This window comes from Ascaphus truei, chromosome 3 (genome assembly GCF_040206685.1).
Source record: "Ascaphus truei isolate aAscTru1 chromosome 3, aAscTru1.hap1, whole genome shotgun sequence".
Lineage (NCBI taxonomy): Eukaryota > Metazoa > Chordata > Amphibia > Anura > Ascaphidae > Ascaphus > Ascaphus truei.
In genome coordinates this window covers 13,306,233-13,329,028 of record NC_134485.1, presented here as the reverse complement: position 1 = coordinate 13,329,028, position 22,796 = coordinate 13,306,233, and positions in this window count along the sequence as shown.

Here is a 22,796-nt window from a genome sequence, read left to right as displayed (position 1 = left end):
GGTCCCGGTGCTGAAATTAATGCAATTCAGATCAGGAGACCTCCTGCTTCCCACCTAGGGTAAACAATTTTTTTTTTGGGGGGGGGGGGAGAAGGGGCGAGCACCGCCTCCCTTAAGTTGCATTCACTAATATATTTCACCGCTAGCGTCTGGTTTTCAGTATATCCCTGCTTCAGCACTGGTAGCTCAATCCGAGGCTCAGTCAAGGACTGAGCCTCGGATTGAGCCACCTGTGCGGAATCTGGGACTGATTGAGCCACCTGTGCTGAAGCAGGGATATCCTGAAAACCTGACCTGTTACTAGCTCTTGAGGGCTAGAGTTGGCTAGCCCGGGTTTACATGTATCAGTAGGACTCAGGGGCTTATTGAAGTGAACGGGGGATTTCGGCCAAATCGACCACTTCCACAGATATATGAAGAAGCCCTTAAAGGGGCTTAATTATCCATTTCTTCTCTTCTTGTGTCGTCTGTCATGTTTTGCACTCGTTCCCAACTACATTACGGCTGCCGTCTAACAAATACACATTGTTCCCCACTAACTTTTTATCCGGCCCAATTAAATCCCTTTGAAAGTTGTTCCAATCCCTGAGACAACAAGTGTTAAATAAAACATGGTAGATTGCCCAATACCGTGCACATCCACTGCCTCATTTTACAATACAATATAATGTTTGTTTTTTTCTACAGTTGAAAAGACAATACAGCATCCTGAATCTCACAAGTGCAATATGCAGTGATATATTGTTTGTAATTAAGTTCTCGGTTAGAATTTAAAAGAAACAACAACACTTCTTCCAATGCTGCATTTGCTGACAGTATGAGAAAGAGACGGCTCGAATGGAGAGATTGTACTTGCCGGTTTAGCCCTGTGGCATCTCAGGCACGGCTGACACTGCACTGTGCTGTCAGGCTGCTAAAAAAGAAAATACCCAATGTAGAAAAAGAAGAGAGAGCGAGAGAAATCCTTTCCCCCTGTCAGTACGAAACAAAAAGGCTATCGATGGCACGCAAGTCTTGGCAAACCCCCCGCGGGGGGGGGGGGGAGGGCGGGGGAGCAGGCTCTCATTTGCTCTGCGGTATTTCATCTTCTCTTCCTGCTGACAAAACCTAAAACAACATAAAGATCTGAAAAAGAGTCTCTGATGAGCGAATACCACAGTTAGTAAATGTGCATTTCAGCTCTGCGCTCAGAGGGCTTTCTAAGTAATGAAAACCAATTAGAAAACGCTCAGAAGCTACAATGAGAGAGAACTGTGCAATCTTCTCCCGAGACAGACTAATAGGTTTTTTTTTTTTTAATAATGGATCGGTTTGCTTTCTGTTGTGCCTGAGTGGGCACCAAGACTTATTTCACTTGCAGCACATCTCGGTGGAAAATGAGAGTTAATTATTACTAGATGAACATGAAGTTAGTTTAAAGGTAGTGCCACCTCAAGTTTTTTTCTTATGAGCCTCCTATTGAAAAGGCGAAGCTGTAGAATGACCTACCCCATTGGATAAGCACCTTTCACATAACCAAACATTTCATCTCTCGTTGCACAGGCCTTCGTAAAGCAGCAACGAGCCCCCAAATACCTTGTTGGACCTGAATCGAGCCGGGGAGTTCTCTGGAGCTGAACTGTGTTTTGTTGGTTTTTAAGATGACGTTGGCAGTCAACCAATAGGAAGCTTCCCCTGTCATCCGTTGTGGCTTCCTATTGGTCTGTGGTTTGGTGTCCATTTTGTTAACCTGAAAACTGTAAGTAGGTCAGGAACTAGGGGGTCACCAGAGCAGAAAATAAAGCAATTCAGTTCTAGGGGATCCCTGGTTGGAGCCCCTGTTAGAACGTAAACCTCCTCCTCCTCACCCTAAAAAAACATATTAGCTGGGATTGCAGCTTAAAGTTGGCAATACAGATGGAGTTAAGAAGTTACTGGATATATATAACAACTTTCAATATATTTTAATGATTAACAGCTTTCCCTACCTTTTTTCCTTCTGTTCCCCAATAAAATGTTGACATTATATATATATATATATATATATATATATATATATATATATATACATACATACATACATACATACATACACACACACACACACACACACACACACACACACACAGTGGTCGACAAATCACTCAAAAAATCTGCTCGCCGAATTAAAAAAAATCAACTCGCCACGATGTTAAATCCATCATTACGTTGCGCACGAACAGGCCGGTTCGTGTGTGTAACATTCACAGGCCACGCAGCTGAGAGATCTTCAGAGGACTCCAATCCATTGCCGGTTCCCTTGTTCTACGTTCGAGTGAATATCCTGATAACCACGGATCGTCTATATCCAGTTAGCGACATCAGAGACAAGTAAAGACAAGCAAAGACGCCGGATGGTGGTGATTTATTCACGATACGCTTTTAACCTCCTTATCCTTGTGAGTGCGATTCTTTCCCCCCCTCCCCCCTCCATTTCCTTTATTAAATATACAGTTACACACTATGGGGCGTGCACTCTCTTTTCTCTCTCCTCTAAAGATTCTATAGGATGTGGTTAATCCTTTCGAGAGCAGCCGGAGACCCCCTGTATTCAAGCTTACATATCTTTGACGGACTTCACCTTTAAAGGACTGGTTTTTCTCCTCTTTATTTATTTTTATATATTTTTATACCTTTTTTAAAAATTTTATAACATGCTTATATATTTTTTGCATATATATTATTGCGTCAACTAAGTATTTAATTGATTATATGTGTATTAATTGTTATTCATCACATTTTTGTACGCAGGCACTGATATTAATTTATACTATATACAATATTTATCATTGCATATATGCCCTTTGAGGCGCTGCTTTTTTCTGTTTGTTAACATATACATATATATATACATATATATATATACATATACATATATATACATATATATATATAATGTTACATTTTTATTGGGGAACAGAAGGAAAAAAGGTAGGGAAAGCTGTTAATCAATAAAATATATTGAGAGTTGTTTTTTAACACCAGCAACTTAACCCAACAAATATATGTGGTCATTGTATTACACGGAAATTATATAGGTCAACCATTCAGGGGAAGGGAGGGGGAGAGGGGACATACATGAGGGATTGAACACAACAACTAACGGGGGCAGGGGGGAAAGGGAAACTTATCATGACATTCTTAGAATTACATCTCAGCACCCAGTCCTATTCCCAACTCCCAAATCTCTCCTCCACCTAGATCTTTCTAAATCCCCCTATTTTTAAAGCAATGCCAGCTCTGGATCAAGCCCCGCGTCACCCTCTTGTGTCAGCCGTGGTTCCCACACGAGCAAATGTATGTGATTTTTCAGGTAGATATGCTGTGATCCGCTCCCTTTTCAGGATATGCCGCATCCTGCGTTTGATAGATAGTAATCCTGGGCAAGTCTGTTTGTTCCAACACGCAGTGATAGAGCATGTAGCGGCCAGCAAAATATGCAATATTAGTTTGTATCGCTGTTTGGGTATGTTAGGAGGGGGTCTGCCCAATAGTGCAAGCCACGGATCAGGGACCATCGTCGTGTCTCCTAAGGAGTTGATGAGGTCAAATATTTGCCGCCAGACAAGGGTTAGAACTGGACAGGACCACCAGATATGGCAAAAGGGATCCTCTCTGTCCATAACCACAGAAACATAGGTGGGATATATTGCTATTGAAGGCATGCAGTCGTATTGGTGTGAGGTACCAGCGACACAACATCTTATATGTACTCTCCTTTATGGTGGTACATATGGAACTGGAAGCAGCTGCCTCACATATATCGGACCAGACATCAATCTCCAGGACTTCCCCTATCTCCTCTTCCCACCACAGTCTTTATATTAAAATTGACATCCAACAGGAGCTGATAAATGGTTGAGTACTGGATATATTTTAAGTTACAACTGAATAATTTCTCTATTCGCGTAAAGTTATCCCAATTTACAGGCCACTGTCATATCTACCCAGTTGCATTTGTGAAGTGCTTACTACACAGCTTCAGCAATGTCCGTCTTATGAAACCGTAGAAAAGAAAAGTTAGAATAGAAACAAGAAAAAAAAATTGCACCTAATAAGATGTGCCATCGTAACTTAGATCTGCCAGAAGTTTCAATCAAATCAGTACAACTTCCATCTTGGAATTAGTTTTTTGATTTTTTAAGTGATAAAAAAAAAATGGTACATCTCATCGACCGTATTCTTCATTCGAAACAATAAATGTATTACTTTCCAACTTATATTAAAAGTTTAGACAATCTTCTTGAACCGTTTCTGACATTAAATATTTAACCACAGTAACACACAACAATGTACATTCGAATACTGTAGATACATCCATGAAGATGTACATTCATGCTCAGACTCCATTAGTAGTTTTTGGGATGTTGATATACTTACAGTATACATTTTCCACTTCGGCCTTTTTAATTCCTCCTTTTTAAATTATTTTTAGCAATACATTTTTTTCAAACATTTTTCTTTCTTTCTTTAATTTCTTGAGATGATGTTCATGATCTATCTATACTGGTTAATATATATAAAATGCAGAGGTTTACAACTTCGTTGTCAATTTGTGCAGCAAGGAGTTCAGCATCGTGGCACTCTCTCTCTCTCAATCTCTCTCTCTCTCTGGTAAGAACTTGTAATGGTGTTTCCCCAACTCGATGGGAGATTTGGCCATTACTAGTCGTGTGGTGCATGATACCTGCTTGTAACAGGAGGACTGGGTCGTCCGCCGATGATAGTGGGGACACAGGACTAGGCTTCTGGGGTTCATAAGCTACATATCTCTTTAGCAGTGCAGCGCCTCCATCTGACGTAGGCTCCAGGAAACTGAAGGTGATCTCTCATGGTAGAACAATTAGCTCTCCCGCCCCCCCCCCCAGTAAGGTCACGCACCAGGCAGGAGGTATAACAACAGGAAAGGTTTATTATCTCTTCTGTACAGCACAGTAACAAGGCAGGTTTCTGCTCAATGCAGTAACTGTCAGCTACCACTGAAGGATGGTCACTGGACGTCATTCCAGGCCAAGGGCACCCGCAGCCATCCTAGCTCTTCCCTGCCTCCCTAGCAGAGACAGAGGTATGGTCCACACTCACTCTCCCCCAGAGGTAAGAGGACTAGAAAAGGCCCAATAATCAGCCTCTCCACTGTGTGACCTGCCTTCCTCAAGTGGGAAAAGCACTCCCGAATTTGGGGTGGCACTGCCCTTAAGTACAGCCAGGAGGAGGGCACTAGGTCTGTCTTATGATTGGGGATGCCCAGGCCTGATGTCACCACCTACTGCAGTCATTCAAGTGCAGCTCCTAGGAGGGGGAAAACCTCATATCAACTACTTGCAAGGTCTGCATTCTACCAGTACAAGGGCAGAATAGTAGCCATAGGTGGCCTGGCTTAAAACTCTAAATAATATGATGTTCTCTCCTGCTTTCCCTTTTGAGAGAATAAGAACATCACGCCGCCTTCATCTGAGGTAGAGAGAAGAGACGCGCCTGGTGGCAGCACTGTTGTTGCCTGAAGAGTGAACACTGGTCCTTAGCCCGTACACAAAGACAATAACTTGTGAGGGATGGGGGGAGGCAGTCCCTGATTGCAACTACGTCCTCGGCGTGAGTCCTGGTCACTGGAAACCATAATAATATAATCAATTCATTGAGTATACTTATTACTGAAAATGTGAAATGTAAAAAAAAAAAATGGCAGAAATTGTATTTAGCTTATTGTATTTCGCTGATGGATAGAGAACATACTACAATTTTTCCAAATTCAGAATGTTTAGAATATTGATTATAGAATTTGTTTTCTTGCTCAAAGCTATGGTTAGAACGCGGCTTGTGATGTTTCAGATAAAACAGGACACTCACAAATAATGAAAGCAATGGTTACTCGCTCATTCCATCGCGGTATAAAAATATAGCGTCTTCCTAGTAATATGTTTTATATGTACACACAAGGCAAAACAGAAGAAAAAAACCAGACCATGGATCAAAAGCGTTTCATCAGGGATTTTCTGACACTCATGACACAATTCTGCCTGAACTATTAGTCTAACTTTTCCTGTACTGTGGCTTGTGTGTATATTAATAACATATGTATAGGATCTTTCAATACCAACCGCAGGTGTGTAATTTCTAATTAGATTTAGAGACAATCGCCACTGAAAGACAATGATATTGGTGTGACTGAACCCATGGGTATATTATATACCGTAAATAAGTTCAGATTTTGGACAATTTTTAATAAGCAGTGCTAAGACATAAAGCAGATTACAGAATAATGGACAGTGAGATGCCATATACAGGGGTCTCCAAACTAAGTCCTCAAGAGCCGCTGACTGAGCCACCTGTGTTGAAACAGGGATATCCATTAAAGCCGGCCTGTTGGCGACTCTTGAGGACGGAGTTTGGAGACCCCTGCCATATGACAATGTTGATAGGGACCTTTGAGTGTCTCTTCTTTATTCAAAATCTCAAAACACACTATTACTATTACACTATCAAAACACACTATTACTCCTTTTTTTTTTAAAGAATATGTTTGCGAATTTAAAAATATCCGAACCTATGACAACCCTACTGTACAGATTTCCATTAGAAATGCAGCTTCTAGAACATCTCATCAATATAATCTACAGATGATTCACAGTCATCAAGCATCACCTGCTCCTATTTAATGCACTGTTTCATCCATGCCAAGTCTGGATGAATTGCTAGGTTGGGTAATCATGGTCTTACAAAGCATGGAGACTTTGTACCGGGATGGTGTTCAAAAATCTATAGTTTTCTATAAACACTGGAAACTCTCCTTTTTCCCCCCCATGGTCATAGCTAATGACTCATTAACCTTGATTTCCTGAAGCTGTGTTCACAGAACACAAATATCATACATGGACATTTTTTATTCGTGTTGTCATAGAAACAGTAATGACAATTTGTCAGAATCGTGCCTAATGTATTCTTACCTTCCAGCATTACGCATCAGCCTTGTATCACCAAGGGCAATATGGTCCCATATTAATGGGAACAAAGCATAGAGTTTTATTCTTCAATAAGAACCTTCATTTTCCCAGTCAGACAAACATTTTCTTTTTCCTTGCTGATTTTCAGATCCCTCCTGTTCTTTTATGCGATGGATTTTTACTTTGAACATTTTTTCCTATATATAATCATCAAGGTTTATGAAAGAGGTCCCTTAGAGAGCTGGGTCAGCGTAAAACCATGTGTCGTTCGATCGAGCAAGGTGAATAGCACATTTTAAACAATCATCTTGTATAGGTCGCTAGTTAAGTTGGACACAGTTGGGACTAGCGACCATTTCTACTTAAAGACAGCTCTAGGGGTGTAAGTATATGCCAGAGACAAAGAAGCAAACATCTCATTTGAATTTCCAATATTTAGGTTTTATATTGCCTTATAGTCCATCTTAGAATAAGTTATATTTGAAGTGTGAGGGACATTGAATAGAGGCTATTTGCCATAGAATTTCCTAGCTAAAGTCCAACTGTGTCTTTTCATAGGAGTTGACGTAGGGGCAAAAGTTCAGCCTTTCAGTTTTCTACAGCTAACGGTTTCTTTCTTTGGTTTGTTTTGGGACATTTGGACAAACTGAACTTGGATAGCTGCATTTGTTGTACGTACAGTAGCACATTCATAGCCAATGTCACTAATGAAGGAACTCTCCAAGAGGTTCCTATATACCCCACTTACTTGGAGACCTCATGCAGGGCACAAATCCTTTGTGTAATAAATTGTCCAAGAAAGTCTATTATTCAGTTACCAGAAATAGATACAGATATATGGCTTAGAGAGTAAAGGTTACCAGTGCAGAGTTATAATAGCTGTCACTTCAATCATACGTGTTTACCGAATCATTTTATTCTGCAAAACAATTCAATATTACATGCTCAATGGAAGATACACCCCTAGCACTGTGTATGGCTCTGACTTCATTAACAGGTTAGAAAAATAAACAGTAGTGTTCTATACAGGTAAACTTATGCAGCCAGGTATCCTCTTGGCTACTAATTTGCCCTGCCTAACACATAAGCCGTGGTACCAGTGCAGTCAGAGTTAGGGTTAATCTGGGTTTCACTGCAGTTTACATCTCCCTTGAGTGACGGAGGGGGTGCTAAGGCCTGTGTAGTGCCCTATCAGGGGCTCAGACATAGGACCCCCCCCCTTGGGTACAAAAGGAGCTGCAGAGCCTACATTTTGTTGTGGAGTGTGGAGCCAGGGCTCTGGCCACCTTCCTTCCCCTCCCGCAGGGGAGTGGGACACTACCCCTTATTCCACCAGGGAATAGGGGAGCTAAGGATAGACTTTTGGGTCCTCAAGACCCTTGGGTTGATTCCAGGGACCAGAGAGAGAGAACAGAGTGCACAAGTCGGTATGCTGTATGAAGAATAAAGAACCATCCTTTGTTTTATTCTCCTGGCTGAGACTGCAGATTATCAGGAGGAGTGCAAGAGGGGTTTCCTGCAGGAACTGCACCAGGCTCTGCTGGGGCCTGCTAGAAATGGAGGCGGCGCACCGAATGAAGAGTTGTGAATATTCCTAAAGCCTGTCCTGTTCGTCCCCACTACCACCGGCGGACACTGAAAGCCTAGCAGGTGAGCAGCACAAAAACACCAGGTAATAGTGAAATCTCCCAGAGGGTGGGGGAACACCTGTAACACATATAACTGCAGCCTAAATGAAAGGGTTTTACCATAGACACATGTGCTGTACACTATTTACATGAAGATGGGGTAATTTCTATTGACATTTACAGATGGCTGCAGATTTAATAAGCACTTCTACAATAGGGATCCCTATGTGTTATCCTTATGATGTGCTATTAGTAGTCCCTGGCAAGTGCCTAGGGTATGGGGTGGCCAACTCCAGTCCTCAAGGGCCATCAACAGGTCAGGTTTTAAGGATATCCCTGCATCAGAACAGGTGGCTCAACCAGCGGTTCACTCTCTATTTTGTGCGAGGGGAAAACACTGCCATGTGATATTTCCGTCTGTAACAAAATACGTGCTACCTTCACGCAGGTTTTCAGCTCGATGGACAGATTAAACGACGAAGCTTGTTTTTCATATTTAATGTTGTCTAATCGACAGAGCACATTCACTGTCACAGCTGGAATAGGGGCAGCATAAAACCGTCCCACCTCTGATTATCTCCCAGGGAAATCGGCAAAACCGATGATTTACTCATCCTTATAGCTGTCACCACTGGTTAATAACGTGGAGAGTAGCAGTGTGGAACATGTAACAGCTGTTTCTAAATCTGTTAAATAAAGAACAAATTAGGATACTCTGCCCCTGTCTGCGGGACTCTAGGTTTACAATTTCTGCCCCCTTTGCTTCTGTGATACATTTTTCTCACTCTTTGCATCTTTGCTCAACAGGTTATATTATATGGTGTAAAAAATAATGTCACGTGGACACGTTTTGCTTTGCCCAGCCAGGGAAATAACAGCATGGCAGCATTACAAATATAGAAATGGGTATTTAGAAAGGGACTCCTGCTCAGTTAAATAAATGAAGGTGCAGAGAATGTCATGGTGCATGCAGGTATATTCAGTAGTTGGGGAGGCACAAAAGGGCCAGCACTAAGGTCGCACTCGCGACGTTAATTATTTCAAACGTCAATTTTCTTTTCATATTCATAGAATAAGTGGGCACAGAAAAAACAAACAAAACACACTTATTAAAATATAGTCTTAGTCTGGTCTGAGCTAGAAATTAAGTTTACGTAACATTTGGACCTAGATAAGCATCAGTATACGCTAAGTAGCTCAAAAGAGAATATCAGTTTAGGTCATAATACAGACGAGACCATGAGTATTCTAAAGCTTGCCTTAAACTAGCCCGGTTACATTCTGGGTATGTGCTGGGTGTAACCTGGCTAGTTTAAGGCAAGTTTAAGGCATTTCTGCATTGACTAATGACCCATCGGATTAACACAGCAGGGGTCCCTGGCAGTCCCATTCAGTTTGAATGGGACTGCCAGGGACCCCCGCTGTTAATCTGATGGGCCATTAATCAATGCAGAAATGCTGGGTCTAGTTTAAGGCAAATTTAAGGCATGTATCCAGCATGTACCTGGGTCTTTTTGGCGATTGCCACTGGTTTGTGTTAGAATAACCGTGGGCACTACAGTATATTAAAATACCCGTCACGAGTGCAACCTGCAGTGCTTGCCCTTTTTGTGCCTCCCCTGCTACCAAATATAGAAAGGTGCAGCTTCGGCTCACCCATTCTATGTACCTTTTTTCTCTTGTTGCTGTAAAACTTTACCCTGGGTTATTATATTTGAATTAAAAGTAGCCAGACAGTGCGAGAAAGCAGCGAGGAAATTCAGCAGGACACTAGGTTACACAAATAGTGTATTACCACGAGAGAAGGTTGTAGTGCCACTATTGGCCATTGCTGTGACCTCACCAAAATTACTGTGATCAAAATAGGAATATTAATCTTCAGTGTTTGTTTGCTTACAGTGTGGAGATACAGTAAGTAAACACATATTGCAGTTCTGGGAAAATACATATAAATAACCGTGAAAACACCTCACCCATTGTCGCTATGGTACGGCATGAAATTGCAATCATTAAACTGCAATATCACCTCTTGCAGAACTCTAGCAATTGTTTCATTGCCTATTGCTTGTGCTTTATAGCCTGCTCAGATTACAAACTGAACACAAAATGTAAATGCATTTGGCATGTGAACCAAATGGTCCTTTATTTATTCTGCATGAAGATAACATTGGCTTGTTGGCAGTTGGTGCATACTCTCACCTAGAACAATAAAGTGATTGCATATGACAGCGTTGATCTTTGGGCATTTCATGGTTTCATTCCATGCCTCTTTTGTCTACATTCTATCTCTCAATTTCCTCTCACATTACTGCACTCTTTGCCAATGTCTATGAAATCTGGGCCTTCTGACGAAGAGTGTTATTTGCTCAAAAGGTGCAAATGGGACACCTCGGGCTGTAAACCAGAAAGATTTCATACGATTATGTCAGAGGCCAAAGTTCCAACAGACCCTCTTACTTTGCTTCCAGTGAACGACAAGGATGAATAATATTCTAATATTGCTCTTTGAAGCACTGGTTCTCCAAGATTCCCACAGGAACTCACACTTTAACTGTGAGAAGAGCAAGATTAAAGGGAGTTGAGCTACATCTGGACACATGTTGTTCCTTTTCCATGTGCACCTTGAGAGGTACAGAGAGGAGGGAGCAGCAGAAGGCAGCACATGTATTTTTCCGGCCAACTTTAGCTGAGTTCTACAGAAATACTATAGTACAGCATGTCAACAACTGCTATTTATAAATACATTGACCACATGCTTCCGGCTCTGTTCCAGGTTCTAAAAAAAGGTAATTTGTCCCTTTGTTAGCACCCTTCCTTTCAGCAGAAAATAGTTTGTCAAGCATTAACAAAAAGGAGTAAGAGACATAATGATATGAGGAGAGCAAATGAGAGGTGGACAAGAATGGATGAAGATGAAGAAGGGACCTGGCATAAGAAGAGCGTTCATGGGATGGCATGTTGGGAATAGCGAAGGGCAATAGAACTGGAAAGCCATTCAGTAAGGTGTGGGGTTGTGTGAAGAAAACAAGCTCTAGGTAACGGTTAGGGCTGGGACCCGCTGCGCCCGGTGGCGCGGGCGGCCACGTGAGCGCAACTCACTATTGCTGTTTAGCCTCACGATCCGGACCCAGTCCCTCCTCACTGCCAACTGACTACTTACTGTGACGCGTCAGCCAGCACGGGATACCAGAGAATTGTGTTCCCGTGCGGCGACGCGTCACGTGGTACGGAAGTCGTCCAATGGGGAGGAGGGGAGGGAAGGAGTAGACGGGAGGCGCCTTGGGCGGGGAGCAGGGAAGGAGCTGCGGGTTAAAGTGTGTGTGTGTATATGTATGTATGTGTGTGTATGTATGTGTATATGTGTGTGTGTGTGTGTATGTATGTATGTGTGTGTGTATGTATGTGTGTGGGGGGGTGGACGGCACCACGATCAGATCCCGCCCCCCTCCCTCCTACTCCCGCCCCCCTCCCTCCCGCTCTGGCTCCCGCTCCCGGCTCCCTACAGACTGCATATCGCGGTCTGTGTCTGTCAGCGCCCCGCCTGTCTGCATTCGGGCGCGCTGACTGAGGTAGCGGGGCCTTAGCCTTACATTATGGGGAAGGTAGAATTATTAGGAGAACTGAAAAGAGTTAGTCCATGAAGTGGGAAACTATTGTAACAAAGGAAATGGGACAATGACTCAAAGAAACATAAGGATTTTTTTTTGCATACATAGTGTGTGAATGAATCTGGGAAAGAAGAACAAAAAGCTACTAGCCAAAAAAATAAATCGCTTCTAATGTACCAGCTATTGGCGTCTTTACATAGGTGTTTCCCATGAGACCTGGAGGAACTCAGAGTTGCCCTAGGCTCTAACAGATAGCATCTTTATAACGGCCATGTCATAAACACAATTCAAATTAGGTCAACATCTTTCTGCAAAGAACATAACATCTTAAATCTTCAAGACAAAACAGTGCATTTTTTTCAGAGTGAGAAGGAAATATTAATGTAACAGATAGCAGGAACATTAGAACAGGCAGCGCTGCATATTAATCTGCCATCACTGAGCAAAGCTCTGTGCTCTGCCACAGACTGCCAGAGGCAACTGTTTTGCTCACGGAAATGACATTAGCACTAATGATAATGATGATAAGGAGCTGGCAAATAGATACGGACAATTTGGTTTGAAATCTTGCTCCGATGGCATCACCTCCTACCTCAGCCTCGTCCATATAAACCAGTGTCTACGTGACAAAACACGATGAAGTCTTCGAAGACGCGGATCTCAATATGTGACGTAATCCCACCGGATTACAATTTGAAAATGAAATACAGATAAAATACAGAGAAATTACTATGACGTGAAACTGTTTAAAAAAATCATGTACAGTATACACAGTTTCTAAAAACCTAAAGCCTTTCTAACTCACTGCCCAACACCTCCGGAATACCCTTCCCCTCAATATCCGGCTGACGCCCTATCTCTGCACCTTTAAGGCCCATGTTGAAACTTACCTCTTTAATGAAGCATATTGGTAGCTCTGTGGCTGATACTATACTGTACATGTAATATGCATTGACCTTGGCCCCTTGCAGACGCACTTACCAGAACACCCTCCTGCTGTCTCTGTACATTCCTCCTACTTACCCATTAGATTGTGAGCTCTTCGGGACAGGGACTATTTCCTTTTGTTTCATGCCTGAAGCGCTTATTCCAAATATGTTACATGTATTGTAAAGTGCTATGTACCTGGATGACATTTTATAAATACAAATATACATACAATACATACTGTACAAGTGTGTGTTTCATGACTGTTAACAAATGGGTGAAAAAGATTATAGTACTTTAAGGGGTTGGATGATTTAAATGTGGCTGCCCCTAATCTAATAGTAACAGTGTGTTGGAGTTTTTTTTTTTTTTTGTAATTTGAAATATAATACGCATGTATATTTTCCTTTATTTAAAACCAACCAGGTATGTAGCGGTTCCTTAGATATATAACCAATATAGTAGAAATATGGATAAGTGCATCAAATATAAAAGTAAACACCATAAACCACAATTTAAATGGCATAGTATGTTGGGAGACTTGCACAGACAGTAGGAAAACATAACTGTATTAGTTTCTACGACCAGATCAAACAGAACCTTATGTATGTCTGCAGTAGGTGGGGTAGTGGTGGGTATTGAAATATAGGACATTCATTATTGAATAATCCATCCTTTAGCAACTTTATCAAAAGTAAACTATATTTTTTTCCAATATCACAAGTAACTAAGGCACAAGGTTAATGCTTTTTAAATAAAGAAGTGAATACATGTTAATAATAATAACTTTATTTCATATAGGGCACAGTACAGAGGAATGCTACAGATGCAGTACCTGCCCAGATGAGTTTACAATCTATGTTTTTAGTGCCTGAAGCACAGGGAGATTAAGTGACTTGCCCAAGGTCACAAGTAGCTGACACCGGGAATTGAACCAGGTTTCCCTGCTTCATACTCAGTGTCATTGTTCACAGAGTCAGTGCTCTTATTCACTGAGCCACCCTTCTTACATGCCGCTCCTTCTCTTATGGGAAGAAGAGTGAAACCACCTTTGCACACCATTCTAGTATGACTCAAATGACTCCTTCCCTAGCCACATAAACACTCCATTTTATAACTGCGTAAATCACTTGCTAATGGCAACTGAGCTCAATGCAAACTGGTGTTAGGTTAAATTACTGCACGTTGTTTTGGTTAAGCTTTTACCAACACTATGACCAGTATTAGTCCTGATTGTTTGGTTCACCCAGTAATTGAAAGAAATTGCCATTCCAAATGTTTCAGATTGCTGCTGAAGTGCAATTCGTCCATTTACTGAGTTTACCGTGTACCACTGAGAAATAAATGAACTCCTTTGCCGTTTACTTTTAGATAGCGACCGGGACCTATATGGTTAAAAATGTATCTAAAATGACATTTATGCATCACTACATTATTGTTACTACTTTATATTTACTAAACAAGGGAAGGTGTTTTTGTGATTAAAGTCAAGATTCGCTATGCTCTGTTTAATCAGTGCAAATAACGTAACGTTACCGTGAACTGGAATAGGCGTTGTTTGGGCAGGGGTTAGTATTCACTAAAAAAATGATATGCAATGATAACTGCCATCTTTAAGCTCATTAACATAGGGTTAACTGTCACATTATTTTAGGATAATGCAGCGTTACCATCAAATGATAGTTAAGCCCTGATGTTACTCCTATCCAGACCCTGAAATGGGGCTTTGCTGCAGTGAAGAGAACGAGGAGAGGAACGGGAAATAACGTTGGGAAATAATGCTATGTTACTTAAATCGTATCTAGAGACGGGCAAAACTGTCAAAATGCGTTTTGCGGAATTTCCTCGGGCTTTCCATTCATAATCCGTTCCACGGTGTTAAATCCGACGGAATGTTCCAGTTTCAATTAAGGCAGAATCCTAAAAAGAAAACACCATTGGATACAATACGCCGGGGAATTTTACCAATCCAATCCGTGGATTCTGCAATCCGCTGGGGGATTTTATCAATCCAATCCGTGGATTCTGCAATCCGTTGGTGGATTTGAAGAACGCAAATGGCCAATTCAGAAATCCACGAATCTGCGGATTGCACTCTTAAAATCCACCAGTGAAATTGCAGAAGCCACGGATTGGAATGTCAGTGACAAAAAAAAAGTCAAAAAAGACGAATCGCCCTTTTTGAAACTGATCCGTGGAAATCCGCGGACCAAAGGAAACTGACGATTAAACCCTAACCGTAACATTACTCCCATTCAGACATTTTAATAGCGCTATTTCAGGGTCTGGATGGGAGTAACACCAAGTTTATGTCTACCTTGGCGTGGTTGCAGGCCTGAAATTTTTTGGCCAAAGGAATGGACTAAATTTCTACTTATGAGAAGGAAAGATATAGAAAATATTTACAGCTCAACCCCCTTATAACGCTGTGCTTGGGGTCCAAAGAATCACATCGTGTTATAAGCGGATTGCGTTAGAAATAATGTACAATTGTATGCATTGTACAATTAAGTATTTAAAGATGCCAATAATCGTGTTGTGAAGTCTTCATAAATACAGAACTTGGGAGCCATGCTTGCACCGCGCTATAATGGGGTTGAGCTTTAGTAATAAATAATTTATCATACTGGATGCGCATTTCGGGTGTCTTTGTTTGTTGTCGAACGCTAAGTTCAGTATGACTTAAATAACGGAACGTTATTTCCCTATGTTAATCTTATCGGAGTTTAGTTAATAGGGTGTGGTGATGATAATGACTAATTTCCATATCATTTTCACCAATGCCCATTAAAGCTGCAGACCCAGCAATATCCTACGTGTATGTGTTTTTTTTTAATAAATCAGTTCTGTATTATGCGAAAATACTTGTAGTATTTTTTTAAAAACAACTCTGAATGAGATTTCAAATGTATTATAATGTAACAAGCATTTTTTGTTTTTAAATAGCCTAACAGAGTTTAGTGAGTCAGAATGTTTTCATAGGAGAGCAACGTTATCATAGCTTAACCCCCTATTCACTGCTATTCAAGTCAGTGACACTTAAAGCAGGCTCACGCTCCCATGCCTCTTATTGGCAAATAGTGAATCCCAACCACAGAATCAAACCACTCTTACAGATACACAGACTTGTTCTTGAAATTTTCGGCCGGATTTATGAATCAAATATTACTTTGTGTCGTTCTCATTCTTATTAACTTGATGGCCTTTTTAGTACATTTGCTGCGGAGCCGTCTTTCACTCGCTCGGGACGATTTCAGCCACATCCAAAGGAATGGAGGTTAAATGTTTCCAAGCAAGGAGAAAAAAAAATATTTCACAGCATATTGTGATATTGTGCTATGCAGGGAATTCAAGATATATTAATCCAGGGGTGGGCAACTCCAGTCCTCAAGGGCCGCCAACAGGTCAGGTTTAAGGATACCCCTGCTTCAACAGAGGGGACTCAATCAGGGGCTCAGTCGTTGACTGGCCAACTCCAGTCCTCAAGTGCCAACAACAGGTCAGGTATTAGGGATATCCCTGCTTAAGTCTTTGAGCCACTGATTGAGCCACCTATGCTGAATCAGCGATATCCTGCCCCAAAAACCTGACCTGTTGTTGGCCCTTGAGGACTGGAGTTGCCCACCCCTGTATAAAAGATTTAAACCCCACTGCTTGCACATAAGGTGTAACAACTTGCTAAGAATCCAGTCACCATCACTAAAAAAAAAAACTCCGCGTGAGAAACGGTTATGAAAAGGGGTAGAAGCCTTTGCTCTGCTACTTCTAATTCCTTCATCTCTATGTGTGACTACTGATAAGCAGTCCTCAGCATCATGTGCAAATGTAATGTGAGTGACAGTTTACCAGTTACCTACTGCTGTGCCTTGTATGACATTAACCTCATGAGATTATCAACTGCTTGGAGCTTGTAGCTCTAAATCCCAGCCACCCCCCTCCCCCCCCCCCAGGATAGTGACGGGGATGTAAATGTGTCTGCATTGATAACTCATGGGCAGAATATATCCAGATTGTTGATCCCTTCACTGCCAAACTGGCCCGCAAAGCAAGTTATAGTTTTGTCATCTGAAAAACTCACACACTCAACTAAACTCAAACATGTTGGGATGTTTCATTCCCTCTACAATTATTTTGCTGGATACTCTATGGCAGGGGGGGCCAAACCCCAGTCCTCAAGGGCCACCAATAGGTCAGGTTTTAAGGATATCCCTGCTTCAGCACAGGTGGCTCAATCAGTGGCTCAGTCATTCTGAAGCAGGGATAGCCTTAACACCTGGCCTGTTGGTGGCCCTTGAGGACTGGAGTTGGCCACTCCTGCTATGTGGGGTCACTAGCCTCTGAAATGGACACATTGATGGCTCATATGGTACAGTACATGTATGTTAACCATTGTGACCAATTCAATGATTTCAAAGCTGAGTGAATAAACCGCTGTGGCCCATAGTCTTTATGCTGTGAAATAACGTCTCAATGTGAGGGAAGGCTCTGAAATTGGATTCAAATCACGCAGCAAAATGTCCTTTTTCGCATTTTTTAATAATTTCTTGGACTTTTTAAAAAAAAAGTTTGGAAATTAAAGAATATTTGAAAATTCCCAAAAAAAATTAGGTTTTTTTTTTTTTTTTTTTTTTTAGAAAATTAGAAATTATGTAAAAATTAGCCAAACAATTTGGAAATTGGAGAATATTCAAAAATTGATTTAAAAAAAAGGCAAACAAGTAAAAATTGGAGAATTTAAAAAATACTGCATATATTTGAGAATTTTCTAATTTTTCCAAAAATCCACAAATGAAATGTTGCCACGTTTGCCCATCTATAATGAGTCCTGCCATTTTTATGCACTGTTCATAATGGCGCTGAACTATTTTATGAGGGTCTCATTCCATAACTATACTGTACCACCTCCACGCAGCATCTGAGAAACTAAATTTTTACTGATACCTCCAGCACCATTTGTACTTACTCTACTAGTGTTCATGTTCAATGACTACAGGGCACAGGCCACAGGCCACAGGCCACAGGCCACATGGCACAGGCCACTCCGCAGTAAACATAACTCATATTGTATTCTCATTGAGACATACTGTAGAATACTTTCCTACTCAATTTGGATGTATTTAAAGCAGCATTCCTAGTTATTTTCCGCATAATCTGATCCAAGGGGTCTCCGTCCAGTTCCGCATTTGAGGAGACCCCCAAATTAGATTCTAAAAAAAAAAAACCCTGAATATTTAAATATTAAAACAAACAAATTGAAGGGTGTGTGTGTGGAGGATGAAGATACTTCACACTCAAAGAGTTCACCTTGGAGTGCACCTACAGGCTTGATATAAAACGTAACATTTATATTTAAAACCATCATTATTCCGTAAAGTATACTTCATAAAATAAAAAGGAAGTTTGATGAGCAGGCAGTAGGCGCTATGCAGTCCGCTAAAAAGACAAATCTCAATTCATTATATTCGTAATATTTGTAATGACTTATTATAGCAACAATCAAACAAATCTAAAGAATCTCTGTGGTACTGTCCATTGGGATAGAGGTACTGCAATAGCCAAAATTATTGGTATAGTATGTCTGAGTTAGGATAGCTGAGACCTTTAAAAGCAATCTGTAAATAGAAAGTGTCCAAGCTAACTGTCTTGTAAATGCTAACAAGCCTATTGTACTGGTATATACTGGCTGTGCAGAGTAAAGCAGACATAGGTTGTTGGTAGAGCGACAATCGACACAGCTCCGTTGTGGAGTGAAATACGTGTCAGGCGTGCTAACATCAGAAGTACAGTAGGAAGGAGATCACAGACAAGTTGCTGAGAAGAGGTTTAAAAAATAAACAATATTGTGGTTAGAATATTGTTTGTTGAGACTGCTTACTGAACAGGCCAGAGATTCCCTTTTTGTTCATCAAGACAGCTGAGTTGAATAGATCAGTTGAATTGTTTGCGAAAAAGGAGCTGAGAAGTGAGTTTAGACTAATTATCAACCAAGAACGCAATGTCAGCAGTGTTTCAGTCAATAGGAATGTTATGACTGCAGCTATAACTCACTGGCTGATATACAGTATACGATAGGCAGGGCTCCAAAGAGAGGACAGAGTACATACCCTTCCCTGTTAGTCCTTCTATACTCGTTCTAACAAAACTCAATGCTTTACTCTCTACAGCCAGTATATACCAGTACAATAGGCTTGTTAGCACTTACAGTTAGCTAGGACACTTTCTATTTACAGATTTATTTTCAAGGCCTCCACTATAGTGTCTCAACTATACCAATAATAATGGCTGTGGCCGTACCTCTATCTCAATGAGCAGTGCCACAGACATTCTCCAGATTTGTTTGAGGTTTGTTGGTATACCCTCTCACAAATCTCATTAACTGAGATGTGTCTTTTTAGTGGAATGCATAGTGCCTTCTGCCTGTCCAACTAACTGCCTTTTAATTTTATGAAGTATACTGAACTTATGTTAATTATGATTTTTTTTTAATACAAACAAATAAATATTAGGTTTTATAGTTAGCCCGTAAGTGTGCTCCAAAGTTAACTCTGTGCGTGCAAAGGATCTTCCCCCGGCACTACTTCCCTTTTTGTATATAAATATTAAAACCCACAAGAAATATATTAGCTATAAGAGAGTTATACCCAAAGCAGAAGTTGACATGGGAGCACACGAGTGGGAAAGATGCTTAGAAAATGTAACATGTACATGTATTAAGCAATTAAAATATAAACTCCAAAATATACAAAGTGATTTAAAATGTCTTAAAGCTGAGAGTCAACTGATAGAGGGGCTTCAGTAATACAGTATGTGGCACAGAAATAATCATAGTGAGAGTACTATAATGAACTGTAGGTAATCTTCCCAGCTGTAATAAACCATGAGAAACTGGATATTTGTAGCAGTCTAATGTCAACTCATGGTACAGTAGCTTACATAGAGTAAGCTACAGGTGGCAGCCGTCGCTGACACAAAGTCAACCAAAGCTGTCTGTTTTTAAAGCAAGTTGCAATGCCAAGTGTTGCTAACAGGGGAATTCCATTTGGGTTTACTACTTTTTTTATGATAGCTGCTGCAGTGGTCCCTTATACTTTATTACAGAGAACTATGGCTATTTGATACATTTTAATGAGCGGGAGAAAGCTGCCTCTGACTATTCTCGCAGGGGACTCTGCTCTCGCCACCACTATTCCCCTATCAGCCATACCTGACATTGCAACTACAAATGTAGCAAGACTTACTGTCCTTATGGCCGCGGAAAACCGGGGTCCTCCTCGGCCACAAGAACAGCAAGTTTTGAGGCCCGGCAGGATTAACGCTTCAGGGTTCCCATTAATCCTTTTTAGGCCACCTGCAAGGAGAGATATACCAGTACACGCCTTTCAGATGAGCTGCACATCGGTCTGCAGCCGTTTCTCCATCTCTCCATCTGCAGATGACTATGGAGCTCATCTGAAAGGTGAGTAGCGGTATTCTCTCCCTGCAGATGGCCCAAAAAGGATTATCGCTGTGGGGTCCCATTCAGAAGCATGGAACTGTTAATTCTCTGGGCAGCTTACTGTCCTCAGTGGGGTGAGACCAGTAGCCGTAACGGAACAGTGAAAATCTTGTCACTGAGGACAGTAAGTGCTGCTACATCTGTAGCGTACCAACAGGCAGCTTTTGTTAACTTTGTATCAGCTGTCATGATTTACAACGAGGCTGCTACAAATATACTGTTTTCCACTGAGTTGGTCACAGCTGGGACCTCTGGGGGATATTCTAGTGGCTGCGAGTTTGTCCTGGTCAGCCCGCGCGATTTGTCAAGGTAATAAGTGTTGGAATAAAATTTGAGAGCTAACCATAATCGTTTCCCCAAACCGCGAAACCATGCAACGCGTTCTGTTTTGTTTTGAAGCGGAATTAACAGAATAGCAACCAAAAGGGCTTTACAAAAACTAAAAAAAAGAAAAAGTAAGACTAAATAATATGAATGAAATAAATATTTCACAAAAGAAATTAATTTTGGCTGATGTTGTGCGAGGCGAAAAACACACACACACACACACACACACACACACACACACACACACACACACACACACACACACACACACACACACACACACACACACACACACACACACACACACACACACGAAGTTCTTTATATTTTTTTTTATTATCACGCACAAAAAATTGGAGGTTTAAATAGGCAGCTAATTATTAGGCATTGTGCCTTTTAATCAGGCCATATATCATAAAATGAGACAGTCACACATAATATATTTGTGTGTAATTATCTTTATATAGGGGTAAAACTCTCATACCTACAGTAACTAACTTCTTGCGGGTTACATTGTTCAGCTCAGAGGGATGCACTCCATGCCCTTATTATAGGAGGAGCCCTTATTATAGGAGTTATAGGAGGAGTCCTTATTATAGGAGTTATAGGAGGAGCCCTTATTATAGGAGTTATAGGAGGAGCCCTTATTACAGGAGTTACAGGAGGAGTCCTTATTATAGGAGTTATAGGACTCCTCCTATATTATATTATAGGAGTTATAGGAGGAGTCCTTATTATAGGAGTTATAGGACTCCTCCTGTATTATATGAGTTATAGGAGGAGTCCTTATTATAGGAGGATACCTTATTATAGGAGTTATAGGAGGAGCCCTTATTATAGGAGTTACAGGAGGAATCCTAATTATAGGAGTTATAGGAGGAGTCCTTATTATAGGAGGAGACCTTATTATAGGACTTACAGGAGGAGCCCTTATTATAGGAGGAGACCTTATTATAGGAGTTATAGGAGGAGCCCTTATTATAGGAGTTATAGAGGAGCCCTTATTATAGGAGTTATAGGAGGAGTCCTTATTATAGGAGTTATAGGAGGAGTCCTTATTATAGAGTTATAGGAGGAGTCCTTATTATAGGAGTTATAGAGGAGTCCTTATTATAGGATTTATAGGAGGAGCCCTTATTATAGGAGTTACAGAATGAGTCCTTATTATAGGAGGAGCCCTTATTATAGGAGTTATAGGAGGAGCCCTTATTATAGGAGTTACAGGATGAGTCCTTATTATAGGAGGAGCCCTTATTATAGGAGTTACAGGAGGAGTCCTTATTATAGGAGGAGCCCTTATTATAGGAGTTACAGGAGGAGTCCTTATTATAGGAGGAGCCCTTATTATAGGAGTTATAGGAGGAGCCCTTATTATAGGAGTTACAGGAGGAGCCCTTATTATAGGAGTTACAGGAGGAGTCCTTATTATAGGAGAGCCCTTATTATAGGAGTTACAGGAGGAGTCCTTATTATAGGAGTTATAGGAGGAGTCCTTATTATAGGAGGAGCCCTTATTATAGGAGTTATAGGAGGAGTCCTTATTATAGGAGGAGCCCTTATTATAGGAGTTATAGGAAGAGTCCTTATTATAGGAGGAGCCCTTATTATAGGAGTTATAGGAGGAGTCCTTATTATAGGAGGAGCCCTTATTATATAAGTTATAGGAGGAGTCCTTATTATAGGAGGAGCCTTTGGTATAGGAAGATCCTTATTATAGGAGTCCTTTTAATTTTTATTTAAGGGGGAATAATCTTTTTGTTTCTTTCGCTTTGTATAAATATTAAAACATATCGATCAGCACAGATTTCTCCTTTTGCTGCCTTTTCTCTAATATATGTGAGGTCCTGCATTT